The following is a 13,228-nucleotide window of genomic DNA, read 5'->3' as shown; positions in this document are numbered from 1 at the left end:
TTCTCCTGCTTACAAGATTTAAAATAGCTCAACATTCTAGCTTCCAGGAGCAGAAGTAAAAAAAGCCAGGCTTAGTGAAGAAAGCTTGTTATTTAGGGTAAAGGGATTTAGTTATAACATAACAGAGGTTGTGATGGTTTTGCTCTCTGATCCGTTCATCTTTTACCAAAGGATGTTGGAATGAACTAGATTTTAGAAAGAGTACTTGCAGAATGCAGAAATTCCAACAAAGAGAGATTTCCTTTCAAAGATGCAGTGTCCCAGTTTAGCAGAACAACAAATGTATTTTCATTCATGAGCATTGTCTTGAGCATTAATGTCAGATTTAGAGTTTAGTTTTGATGCTTCTGTTATTCAGCTTGATTCATAATGGGTGCTCTGGCGGTGGATTTTTTATTATTATTTTTTTGTTTTCTTTCTTCCCCCTTTTCTTTTTGTTTTTAAATAAATTGTCAGCCTTGTCAGAAGTTCTTTCATCTGGGATATTTGTAGTATGTTCTTCAGATGGGAATGCTCTTTGTCAACAGCAAACCTATGGGTACTTTCTAACCCCAGGCTTCTGAGCAAAACAATCTGTTTTCATCCCCAGGGAAGTTAAGGCTGATGACCCTGCTTCAGTCAAACAGTCCTAGACAACACTAAATGAAATGTTGAATTGCCTTACAACATTCCTTTCATCTTCTTGGATATTGTCCATTCACTAGTCCATTCCCATGCCTGAAAGTGTACTTGTGGCACAAGTATGTCAAGGACTGGTGTCTCACTCAGGGTCACTCTCTTCACACTCCCAAGAAGAGGTATAGGAGGTCTTCCAGGTGTTCCTGCAAACCTGCCAAACCATGTGTCCTATGGGCTCAGCCTGTCCTTTTTCCCAGTGGAGCCTTAGTGGACCTAGTGGACTTGGTCTTAGAGGTTTTTTAACTGTGAAGGAAAAAATCTAGGATTTTACACTGACTTTCTCAGTTTTATCTCAGGAATCAGATGGTATGCAGGACTGGACCTAGCTTTCAAGGATAAAGGCTTATTGGTACACTCATTGTAGGGGTCAGGACTCCATTTTGGTATTGAGAAGGGAAGCCAGCCCTGGTGTCTGGCAATCCGATATCAAGCTGACAGAAACTGCTGATTGCCAAATAAAACTATTTATTTTGAGAAAAAGCCTGTGAACACTGAGAGACAATTAATTACATTCCCTTTTATCTATTCTGAGATTCTCTCATTGCTCCTAGAGGTCTTGAAGACATTTAGTTTATGGACAGCCAAGGCCACAGCTGTCAACACCTAGTGGAATACTTAATCATTGGAAACAAGGTAAAATTCATTCATTCATTCATTCATTCACACAACTTTCTAGAGCAAGGAAATCAGCACATCTTACCCTTTAACTAATTGTAGTTTATATTGATGTTTGGAAGCAGAGGGAGTATTCCCATTTTTCTCCAGCATAATTGCACCTCATTCGTGACTGTTATATAGTTTATACAAAAATAGAAAAAAGCTTCCTTGAAATTGATGCTTCAATAAAAAAACCCCAACCAAACAACAAAGCCCAAGAAATTAGGAAGAGCCACAAATCTGCAATTCAAATATCTCAGCATGCCAGAAAATGTGATCAGCTGCATACAAGGGTTGCATCTGCTCTGCTTCACTCCCATAGACAGCAAGCTGCCCACAGAGACCACATATCCTCCCACTCTGTCTCCTGTTCAAGTTGCTGAAATGCTGCCCAAATCCAACAACACAAAATTTGGTGGAAGCACTTTTTCAGTGTGGCCCCATTACTCACTTCAAAAAGGACATTTGTCGCCACCTGGATCTGGACCTGGATCGCCACCATCTGGATTGCAGGACATTAGCAGCAGTATCTTTAGTTGTTTAACTAGTGTGTTGACTGGGCAGAACATTCCCAAGACAACTGACAACACCATCATCACAGACTTCTGTTGTAATTTGATCCCTCTCATCTCTGTGATGGATGTAGATTAGAAAGGAATTAAAGAACTCTTGCCTGGCCGGGAAAACCACCCTTTGTTTGTTTTCACTGGTCCTGAAAAATCTATTATTTCTCTATTTTTTATGTAACCCTTCTGCAGAGATGTTATTTTAATAAAGCTCTGCAAAATGGCTGCAGCTAGAGGGAAAAGTATGTATGTGCAGGTGGCTTCAAAGGGATATGCTTTTATTATGAGCTTTCCCTGCTCTCCCTCTGATTTAATTTTCTTTTGTGCTCTGGGTTACTCTTGGTTTATTTCTAAATGTATTGTCTTCCCCTCCTCCTCAGTGGAAAATAGATGTAATGCAGCATCCAATTTGTTTTGAAACCTATTGTTTCGAGTGAAACCTGAACACAAATATTCTGGTACTTTTTACTGTAGTCTGTTTTGTGGAGGAAAGTGAATGGGATGAGACTCTTCCAGTGTGAAGCAACATCACACAGACTGAGAGGTTAATTCTCCTTTTCTACCTGCCTTTTTAACAGTATTAGTATCTGTCAGTGGTGAGGACTGTGTGTCTTTCAAAGGAAGTCCTGCTGTGCACTTATGGGTCAGAAAATGAGTGGCTGTGAGAGACATCTTCCTTGGCAGTTCTACAAAGCAGGGAGTGGGCCCTGAACCCTACAGGTATTTGGTCCTCTATGTGTTGAGCCAGGAGAAGCTGGAGAATCTTGGGTTCTTATGATCTCATGATTTGGTGTGCTGGCTCAGTGGGTCTGGCTTGCTGACTTTCCCATATAAGTGCTGTATGAGAGACAGCCAAGCTGAAGCAGCCAGGGTGATAGCAAAGGAAGAAACAATGAAGTTGTCTTTCAAGGAGTCTTCCTCTGAAGTGCTCTTCTAAGGAGTCTGTGTCTCCTCACAGGGCTGTGCTTCTGCCCTTTGCTGAATATGGACAGCCTGAAATAATAGTGGATGTGGCAGGATTTAGCTTCCCTGATGGAGTTACTTGTCTTCTGCCACCCTGAAAATATGACCTTTTGCAGTATGGTTGCCCCTGTCTTAGTTCTCCTGCTATCTGTGATGCAGGGATCAATCTCTCCTTTGGCCGGAAATCTGTCATCATCAGAAAGCATGTCAGCAGCTTTTATTCAGTGGTGGAGAGTGGTGGGAGGGATTAGCTGCAGGGAAGCTCTGTGTTTTGCTCAGCATTTTGAGCTTCCCATCCAGGACAAATAAAATGACAGCTTTTGCTCTACCCACGTGGAAGGCTCTCAGCCATTTTTATGCTGCCTGCAGGGAGAAAGAGGCTGGAACAAGAGCAAAAAAATCTGGTCTGGCTCTCCTGCTACTCTCCTGCTCTCCCTTAAGGGAAAGAGGATTTCATAGACATTAGGAAAAATCAAAACACCAAATTTTCTCCTAAATTTGACAGAAGCAGGAATAACAACAATTCTGTTTGTAAAATGATTGCCAGACTTACCTGCTGTCTGCAGTGCATGTGCTGCACCTCCTGGACTGCTCATTTCAAGGAGATCCCAGGACAGGCTGAGGGGCAGGCAGTGGCCAGAGAGGAGAAAATGCACCTCCTACACACTTGTAGCACCTTAGTGAGCTGGCCATTGCAGCCTGTCAATGTGTTTCAGAGGCCTGATGTGCCATGGCAAACATTTAGGCTATGAAATGTGGAATTGATATGTAAATTCATTTGCATATTGGTCAAACTCCTGTTTTACTCCATTTACTCTCTAGATTTTTGTGCATACTTTACTCAAAAAGTTGACTCTTCATTGCAAATAAATTCTAGACCAGAGACAATGGGCTGCCTTGTCTGAATTTGTAATTCAAATTGATGTTAAGGCATGGAAATAATACAGGCTCTTTTGGACAAACCATGTCTGCTCTGTTTTATTCCTATCGAGACCCAGCTATCCAAAGAGCTGTTCTCTTCTCATCCTGTGGGAATACAAGAAAGACTGGCAAAAATAAGGCAAGTGTCATCTCCAGGGAGCTGCAAAGCATTTAGAAATAGAGCTTGCTTTCTGATGAGCTACTATGAAACATTTCAGACCGCTAGTACAAGGCAGAACTTCACAGTACAAGTTGTTGGGGCCAAACACTTCAAGATCATGCATCCAGCTGCCTACAAGTGGGTTGGGATAGGCATCCCCCATGGTGCCTCCCACAAGCTGCAGAAGTTCAAGAAGGGTTAGGCTTAACCTCTGAGATTTAAATGGCTTCTTTCTTTTCATAAAAATGAGGATTAGCAACTGCATTGTTTATACAGGGTTTTAGCAGGTAAAAAATAACTGGTTCGGTTTGTGAAGCAAAATACCATGAACTGGGAGATCAGTGGCAACAAAACAAGAAGCCATAAACGCATCTTTCTTATTCTGATTCTTCAGCTATTGAAATGTAACTGGACAAAAAGAGAAACCAGACACAATTCACATTTTTTCTGTTCCATCCAGGAATATCATCCCTTTCACAGATGCAGTAGGTGCCCTTTTTTTCTTCCACTAACTGGCTTCCCTATCTATAAGTCTGGACCAGAACTCATTGCCTCACAACACTCTCGAATGCAATTTTCCTGAGACAGCAGACAGAAATTTGTTTGTTTCCATTTACTTGTGAATGTGAGAGTAATCTGTAGAGAATTAACTTGAACATGTGATGTAAAAGAAGCGGAAATTTTTGTCCATTTGTAGTTAACATAATTCAGTGGATTGTCCAGGATATCCCAGAAGCTGCCACAGCTGCTAAGGTGTTGGTCAAGGTGGGGAGCTTGGCTAAGCGTACAGAACCATCATCCTTAGATCAAGGACTACAGGGACATGCATTTTAGTTGTGATCATCATGTTCACTGGGAAGTGACTATTTATAATTTTTTGCAGAATAAACAAAGCAAGCTACTCAGTTCCCTGTGCCTTCACACCTATCTTTAAGGCATTGTGGCAAAAAGGAAGCAATTATTTTTTTCAAATAGTGAAGAAATTCAGGAAAAGACCTTATTCTAGTTTCCAACACATTATTTGTAACATTTTTCCAACAAAACCAGTAAAGTGATTCTAGACTTTCATTACACTTTATGCCTTTCAAAATATTAATGGCAAAACATATTTAGCAGACGTGAACTGTCGGAGAAGGGAGACACGGACACCAATTTGGTCATCTGCAAAGTCTCGTTTATTGATAATTAGAGTGGCGATTAAATACAGTGCTTAATTAACTCATGCATATTGCAAAAGCTAAGCTCTTCATTGGTTGCCTTGCCATATGCGTCACTATGCTGATCGGCTAAGTTTATAGCTACACTTTTGCAATTTCATGGCTAGCAGAGTTCTTCTAGTTCTTCTTTTACAGTCTGTCTTTGTTCATCTTATCACAAGTCTACGTGCTTTCCCTCTTGTTATGCCCTTGAGGCTGAGGCCTGCTTTGTCAGCCTGACTAAATTGATCTGACTATGGCCTCTCTCTTCTAGCCATTCCTGCACCAGGCTCTCTACACTTCCCCCGTTTTCTTTTTGAGCGAGAAGATTAGTGTGCCAAGCCTTGCTAACAGTTTTTTGGATGAAATTTTGCAAGCAAGTTATCAAGCAAGGAAGCAACAAAGCTAAGCATAAGAATACGCCTAAGATCATGATAGCATACTTAATGATGGTCCGAATCCATCCTCCAAGGCCCAGGCTTTTTAGCCATTCATCAATGTTCCAACCATCTTGCTCCTTTAGGTCATGTAGTCTGTTTTGTATGTCTCGTATCTTTTTGTGAATAGATTCAGAGTGGTCAGATAAATTCATGCAGCACATTCCCTCAAATTCCTCACAACCGTGTCCCTGCGCTAAAAGTAGAAAATCAATGGCTGCTCTGTTTTGCAGTACTGCATGGTTAACACTTGAGACATCCCTGGCCATCATGTCTAACACCTGAGAGGTGGTGTTAAATTCATCTTTTGCCCAGCACCCTAACTGTTCGGCTAGGGCCATAGCTTTCCTGGCTGCTGCATGAGGGAGGAGTACAGCAGTTGCTACCTGTCTAAAGTCACTCCAAAAATGTGGTTGCCCTATGCCGGTGCAATCAAGATCGTGTAAACTGCGTTTTGTTCTATTTGCCTTGCTTGCAAGTTGCATGAGAGTAGTTACATTGGGGTGAAACATGGCTAGTTTCCCTAGATAGCAGGGTCCCCCTTGTGGCCTCACTGGAATACCATTCCAGGCACGATCCCCACAAATTAAAAATATTCCTGGGGGTAGTGCTCTTGCCTTTGTGATGTACCTACCGTTACATTTGGGGTAGAGCTGAGTATGTATTGTTGGTAGATTAGTAAGGGCCGAATTAAGGGTTGCAAAGTTTTTGTCTTCTAAGGGCATAAAACTAAACCATCCTCCTGCGTTTCTTCCCATTGATGCGTTAGTGCTTCCGAAGAGGTCAATCTCTTCCGGAGGGGAGGCTAAGGTTTTGCCTAAAGCTAGGACAAATTCACATTGCCAGCATCCATCGTGTTGTGAGGGATTACTACTAGGGAAAGTACAACCCTGCAACAAATCGTCATCCCTTTTTGTAGGTAGGTTGCTATTATTAAGATACCCTGCAAACTCTCTTGGTTTCCAAATTGGCAATCCTACAAGACAAGTTTTGAAAGGATTCTGCGCTCCCCCCAAGCTCAAGCAGATTGATTCTTGCTTTGTTATGTTAGCAAATGTCACCCATACATTTTCTCTAGGTGTGTGCTCCATTGGAAAAGCATTTGTGCAAGCAAAGTTAGTAAGCATAAGTAGTATGATGAGTATCATTTTTGTTGCTTACGTGACTTCTTCCTCCTGTACTTTGGATCGTCTGCTGCTATGTGCCACTGCTTTACCTTTTCTATGCACTGGTCTAATACCTCTTCAGGGTCGGTACCTGGCTTAACTGGTCCTACCCGAGGGAAAGGTAGATATGGCACTTTAGTCATGCACCTGGCAGCAACAATGCAAGATTTTGCAGTGATTTTCTGCCTCCAGAGCCAATTAGTTACTTCCCACCGGGCCCAAGCTAACATAAGCTGTTCTGGTGCTTCATATACACTCCGGACTTGTACAAACGGTACTCCTGCTTCCCCCTCTAATGCTGCATCCCAGCTTGAGCGTCTTTGGTCTTCCCTTTGACACTCTTGGCACCACAATTTATATACTGCTCTTTGTCTTACCCATGAGCAGTCCCCACAGCCCCCACACTTTAAAGCCACCCAAGCTTCACACCACGCTTTCCCACACGCGCAACAAGGGCGACCGTTAAGGCGTTGTTCCTCCAGGTAGGCGTGGTAGGCGTGATACTCGATCCACTCCACCCAGTTCGGTGGCGGCCGTTGTAGTGCCTTGCGGACAGCGCATTTATATGGTGCTAGTTTCTGTAAATAGGGCCGTAAGGTCACCGTCAACTTCTGTTGTATCCGCTCTCGGTCGTCTGGAGCTAATGGTGTCCTCAGGAATCTTTCCACCAACTCGCTCATTTAGGATGGGTTTCACCCACCTAGCAGGGACCCAAACTGTTCCTGTGGGAGTAGAAACACAAACATAACCTCTGCCCCAGTATATTACCTCAGCAGGGCCATTCCATATCCCTGTCTTTGGATCCCGATATTTTACCCATGCTTTTGTGCTTTCTGCCTTGTTACCTTCCCTTTTTCCTTTATGCCTAATTGCAGGCGGCTCTGACTCTTCCCCAAACACACACAAAAAATTCATAACATAAAGAACCTTAGCTAACCTTTCTTGTGGATCATCTATGGATTTGTGCTTGAGTAGGTACTGTTTGAGTGTCCCATTAGCTCTTTCTACTATGGCTTGTCCTGTGGGTGAGTGTGGTACTCCTGTGATGTGTTTGATTCCCCAGAGTCTCATAAACTGGCTTACTCTCTTGCCGACATAGGCTGGTCCATTGTCGGTCTTTATTTCTCTAGGCATTCCCATGACTGCAAAGCAACTTGTTAGGTGCCTTATTACATGGATTGCCTTTTCTCCTGTTTGTGCGGTAGCCCAAATGTACTTGCTGTAGGTGTCTATTGTGACGTGTACGTATTTGAGCCTACCAAATTCTGCTACGTGTGTAACGTCCATTTGCCAAATTTCATTACTTTCCAGACCCCGAGGATTTACCCCACACCCAAGACCCACCCCACTGTTGTGATGACTGCAGGTGGGACAGGCTCTCACTATTGCTTTAGCTTCTTGTATGCCTATTTTGAACTCGCGCACCAATCCTTTAGCATTCTGATGAAATCGTGTGTGTGACTCTCTCGCCTCAATCCCCCTATCATCTGCTACATTCATAACCAATCTATCTGCCCTGGCATTGCCTTCACCCAAGCCTACATCCCACTTGTGGCTTCTGATGTGTATGATACAATAAGGCTTAAACCTTGCTCCTACTGCTCGCTTTAGCTGCAGCAAGAGTTCATAGAGTCTTTTGTTTTGCACCTCTTTCACAGAGGCGTCCTCAATTCTCTGTGCTACTCCTGCAACATAAAATGAATCAGTGACCACATTCAAAGGCCCTTGCAGTTCACTGAGTGCCCACACAACAGCAAGCAATTCCAATGTTTGTAAACTATCCTCTGGAGCAGCGTCTATTATCTGCTTTTTCCATCGAGGGCCTTCTTTCCAGGTGATGGCTGCCCTCCTTGATTTCTTTCCGGCATCCGTGAATGCTGTGATGGCACCTGCTATCGGTTGTTCCGATCGTGTTGGCTTTGATACCCAGTCCCAATTTCCTAACCACTGAAGATGACGTGGTGTCAGCGGTCCTGTGTTGACTGCTGCTCCAGCTTCCAGCAAAGCCGTTTGTAAGTCCTCAGAGTTGAGGAGGTACCAGTTTAAGTCCTCCTTTTTCATGGGTAGGTGGATTGCAGTCGGACCTGTTCCGGTGATTTCCAGAATCCTTACCCGACCCTTACGAATCAAGGTAGCTACTTGTTCGATTTTTGTACTGATTGTCCTTTTTGTTTGTAAAGGTGGAGTTATCCACTCTAGTACCTGTATCTCCCCCGTTTTCTTTTGTGTCTGTGTAAGTGCTCCAAGTAGATGATCAGGAGTATTCCAAATGGTGAGGTCTATAGGTAATGATACATCTCGGCGGGAGACAAATCCTTCATTGACGCAGCGAATAATGCCATTGAGAGCGTCTTTTTGTTGTGGTGTCATGGTTACAGGTGTGGTTGGATCGGTTCCTTTAAGTAGTGGCCTGAGGGATTCTAGCAGAGAGTTGGGTATCCCAACAATTGGTTTGAGCCACTGTAGATCTCCTAGTAAGCGTTGTGCTTCGTTTAGATTGGTGATCTTTGTAGCAATTTGAAGTTTTTGCGGCCGTACGATTTGATTTGTAATAGTCCATCCCAGATACTTCCATGGTGTAGATTGCTGTATCTTTTCTGGAGCTATCATGAGAGATGCTTTTGCTAAGGTGTTCCGAATTTCTTGCATTTGAATATTTGTAAATGCTGTTTTCTGGGCGAATAGGATGTCGTCCATGTAATGGTAAACAATTGTGTCAGGCCATTTTAGTCTCAGGGGTTGCAAGGCCGCATCAACATATAATTGGCACAAAGTAGGTGAGTTTTTCATGCCTTGTGGGAGAACAGTTCATTCATATCTTTTGTCAGGTTCCCCCCTGTTAATTGCCGGTAGGGTAAATGCAAATCTTTTTGTATCCTGAGGGTGTAAGGCTATAGTAAAAAAGCAGTCTTTTAAATCAATAATTAAAAGAGGCCAATGTTGTGGAAGCATGGCTGGATTGGGAAGTCCCGGTTGTAATGCTCCCATTGCTTCCATTTGATCATTTACTGCTCTTAAATCATGTAGAAGACGATATTTCCCTGATTTCTTTTTAATCACAAAAATTGGCGTGTTCCATGGGCTTGTGGAAAGTTTTAAATGTCCTTGTTGAAATTGTTTTTTCACGAGTTGATGTGCTTGTATTAGACTTTCCCTTTTTAGAGGCCATTGCTTAACCATTACCGGTTCATTGGTAGTCCAGGTGATTGGGATTGGGAAAGTCCAAGCAATGGCAATTACCCCAAAGGGTGCTCGTTGGATAGAACAACCCCAAGCTGAGCTAGAATGTCCCTTCCAATTAGACAATGTACCATGGGCGGTAATGCAACTATTGATAACACAGTTACCAAGTCCTGCCCATCTATAGTAACCCTTATTGGGGGCGTTTTCTTTGCGAGGGTGAACCCTCCGACGCCCGTCACGGTATCCGTGGTTTGTAATGATGGCCAATCACAGGGCCATTTTTCTGGAGAAACAATGCTGGTATCTGCTCCAGTGTCTAAAAGTCCCATCATTTTTATTGTACGTCCTGCATAGGTGAACCTCACCTCCTTTTTGGGTCTAGTATTGAGATCCATTGTGAGTAGAGCAACACCAGAGGACCCAAAACCTTGGTCCTTGCGCGGAGTTTGTGTTTGTGGTTGAACACCCCGGCTTAACTGTGGAAGTGGAATAAATTGAGCAATACGTTGATTTGCTTCAATTGTTAGAGGAGGAAAAGGAGTATAAACTATTATTTGTATTTCCCCAGTGTAGTCTGCATCGATGACACCTGGTAGTACAAACAGTCCTAAAATGGAGCTTGATGAGCGTCCCACTATTAGTCCTCCAAAAGTTTGTCCTTTAATAGTTACCGGACTTTGTACTCCAGTTGGGACTTTAGCGGGGCGTGTTGTTATTAGCGATGTTTTTACTGCGGCTGCCAAGTCAAGTCCCAGGCTCCCTGTTGTGGCTGGTTGCAGACAGGAGATGGCGCTGATGCTACGGCGGCTACTTGTGTCTGGGCGCGGCTGCCGGACGCGCTCCGCCTGGAGTTTCCCGATTGGCGGCGACAAGCTGACGTGTTGTGGGTGTTGTTCTGGCAGTTCTGGCACCACACTCCTGAGGCTCGGCAGTTTCGTCGAAAATGACCTCCGTTTCCGCATCTAAAGCATCGCGTTGAAGGAGGTCGGCGGTTGTTCGCTGCGGCCGGTGCTGCTGTGGAAGCACGGAGCGGGGCAAGAGCAGCTAGTACCTGTGACTGTGTGGATTCAGCTTGTTTCTGCAGCCCTAAGCCTATTTCTTTTAGTGCATTAATTAAGAAAACCTGTGACCCTGATGGCTGCAGCGCCATTCTTTCTAATGCCTCTTCTATCGTCCAATTAGCTCCTAGAGTTGACAATACTCTTTTTGTTGCCTCATTGCTATTTTGTAACGCACATTGCTTTAACATCGCCCCTCTCATATACTCTGGAACTCCTGCCCTGTCGATAGCAGCGGTAGCCTTATCTATAAAGTTCCCAAAGGATTCTTCCCTTCCTTGTTTTATTCCCATATACATGGGTATACCTGAGCTATCTTTCACCTGATCTATAGCAGTTCTTACGATACGCATGGCTTCTCTAACCCTGTCGGCCCCCGGGAGTAACTGAGTTTCTGACCTGCGAAATGCGCCCACTCCCATTAACTCATCTGCTGTAATTCCGGCTAACGGATCACCCTGACCTCTTTGTACTGCAACTGCCTCGGCAACAAGAGCTTGCCAGTGAGCATTAAATAGCATTTGCTGATGTGGTGTGAAAATTAATTTTGCTATGCTTTTTAGATCATTTGGCAGTAATAAATATGTGTCAAATAGATAGTCTAGCATTTGTTTGGCTGGCTCGCTCCGAAACCCGAACTGACTCACTGTCTGCCGTAACTGTGCTAGTAACTTCCAATCAAGTGGTTCATACTCTCCCACTTGTACAGCTTGTCCTTGTTGGTTTACTCCCTGTGTGTATGTTACAGGAAAGGTCCAGACCTTGACTGCACTTACAGCGGCATCATCCCCAGTCTCCAGGCCGTGTCTAGCTAGCATATTCCATGCCTTCCTCCTCTGCCTTGCCACTTCCCCCCGCAGGTCGCTTTCCGCCCTAGGGACAGGATTTGGCTCATTGGCAGGTTTAGGGGTGCTAGGTTCAGGCCGACAAGGAGATTCTATGCCGCAAGGTTGGGATATTTCGCCCTCTGCAATTGCCTCCTCTGCTTTGGCAGCATTATTCCTCAGTTCTTCTGAGGGGGGTGCAGAGGGCCAAGTGCAACTAGCCCCATCGGCCATTCCTGCCGTGTCTCTAAGAATAGGTATTTCAACCCTTCTTGTGCTTGGTGCAAGGGGCTCATTATCACCATACTGAGCATTTCTTTTATATGCCTCTACTGCCTGCTGTGCGGCCCTTTTCTCTGCTTGTTGCTTTAAGAGCGCGTTATGAACTACTTGCCAAATTTTTCCTAACTTTTTTGCTGTCTTATCATCTCCTAATACTGCCTCCCATAGTACATCCCCTAACTTACGCCACTCATTTAACTCATGCACACTATGAGGGTTAGTGAATAAGCCTTTAGCAGAACCCCAGGCTAACAACCCCGGTATGTCCTTCCTGGGATTAAGCTCTTTTAGCCCTAACTTATCTATATGTGCTATAAATAAATCATATGCTGCTTGCCTGTCCATTTTTTACCGTCGGCGCCGTTGCAACTCTCCGGCTTCGGCAGCACGTATGGCCCAGGACCACCTCTGTAGCTCCTGAGGGTGTCTTTCCTACGTCGTTTGACACCGACCCGGTTGCAGCAGGCCCCAAGCTCAACTTCACCGACCGTGGCGTGTTCTCCCCCGTTTTCTTTTTCAGCGACGGAGAGACAGCGTCGGGGTCACCATTTGTCGGAGAAGGGAGACACGGACACCAATTTGGTCATCTGCAAAGTCTCGTTTATTGATAATTAGAGTGGCGATTAAATACAGTGCTTAATTAACTCATGCATATTGCAAAAGCTAAGCTCTTCATTGGTTGCCTTGCCATATGCGTCACTATGCTGATCGGCTAAGTTTATAGCTACACTTTTGCAATTTCATGGCTAGCAGAGTTCTTCTAGTTCTTCTTTTACAGTCTGTCTTTGTTCATCTTATCACAAGTCTACGTGCTTTCCCTCTTGTTATGCCCTTGAGGCTGAGGCCTGCTTTGTCAGCCTGACTAAATTGATCTGACTATGGCCTCTCTCTTCTAGCCATTCCTGCACCAGGCTCTCTACAGTGAACATACACCTTCTTTCTCTCATTTGCCTTCTGTAAACAAATACATAATTGCTATTGTCTCATTCTCCTCTCAGCTCAATCATTTTTGTCCTGTATACAAACATACATGTGTGTATATGCTTTTGAATGAAAACCACTTTTCCTCAGCATCTACTCTTCCTCCTTTCCTAAGCATCTTTCCATGACTTTCTCTCAGGTTTTCACCACTTTTTC

General features: G+C 44.1%; 1 long non-coding RNA gene across 1 annotated transcript; it reads right to left on the bottom strand.

Moving 5' to 3' along the window:
* Nucleotides 1–5,097: 5,097 nt before the first annotated feature.
* Nucleotides 5,098–13,014, bottom strand: LOC148219779 (uncharacterized). Its single transcript, XR_015799318.1, has 2 exons — nucleotides 12,429–13,014; nucleotides 5,098–7,466 (listed from the first exon to the last, which is right to left on the bottom strand). It is a non-coding gene; the product is annotated as an uncharacterized LOC148219779 (long non-coding RNA).
* Between the last annotated feature and the right edge of the window lie 214 nt (nucleotides 13,015–13,228).

The sequence above is a fragment of the Sturnus vulgaris genome, chromosome Z (assembly GCF_052056855.1).
Source record: "Sturnus vulgaris isolate bStuVul1 chromosome Z, bStuVul1.hap1, whole genome shotgun sequence".
In the NCBI taxonomy this organism is placed as follows: domain Eukaryota; kingdom Metazoa; phylum Chordata; class Aves; order Passeriformes; family Sturnidae; genus Sturnus; species Sturnus vulgaris.
This window is presented reverse-complemented; position numbering and strand designations above follow the sequence as displayed.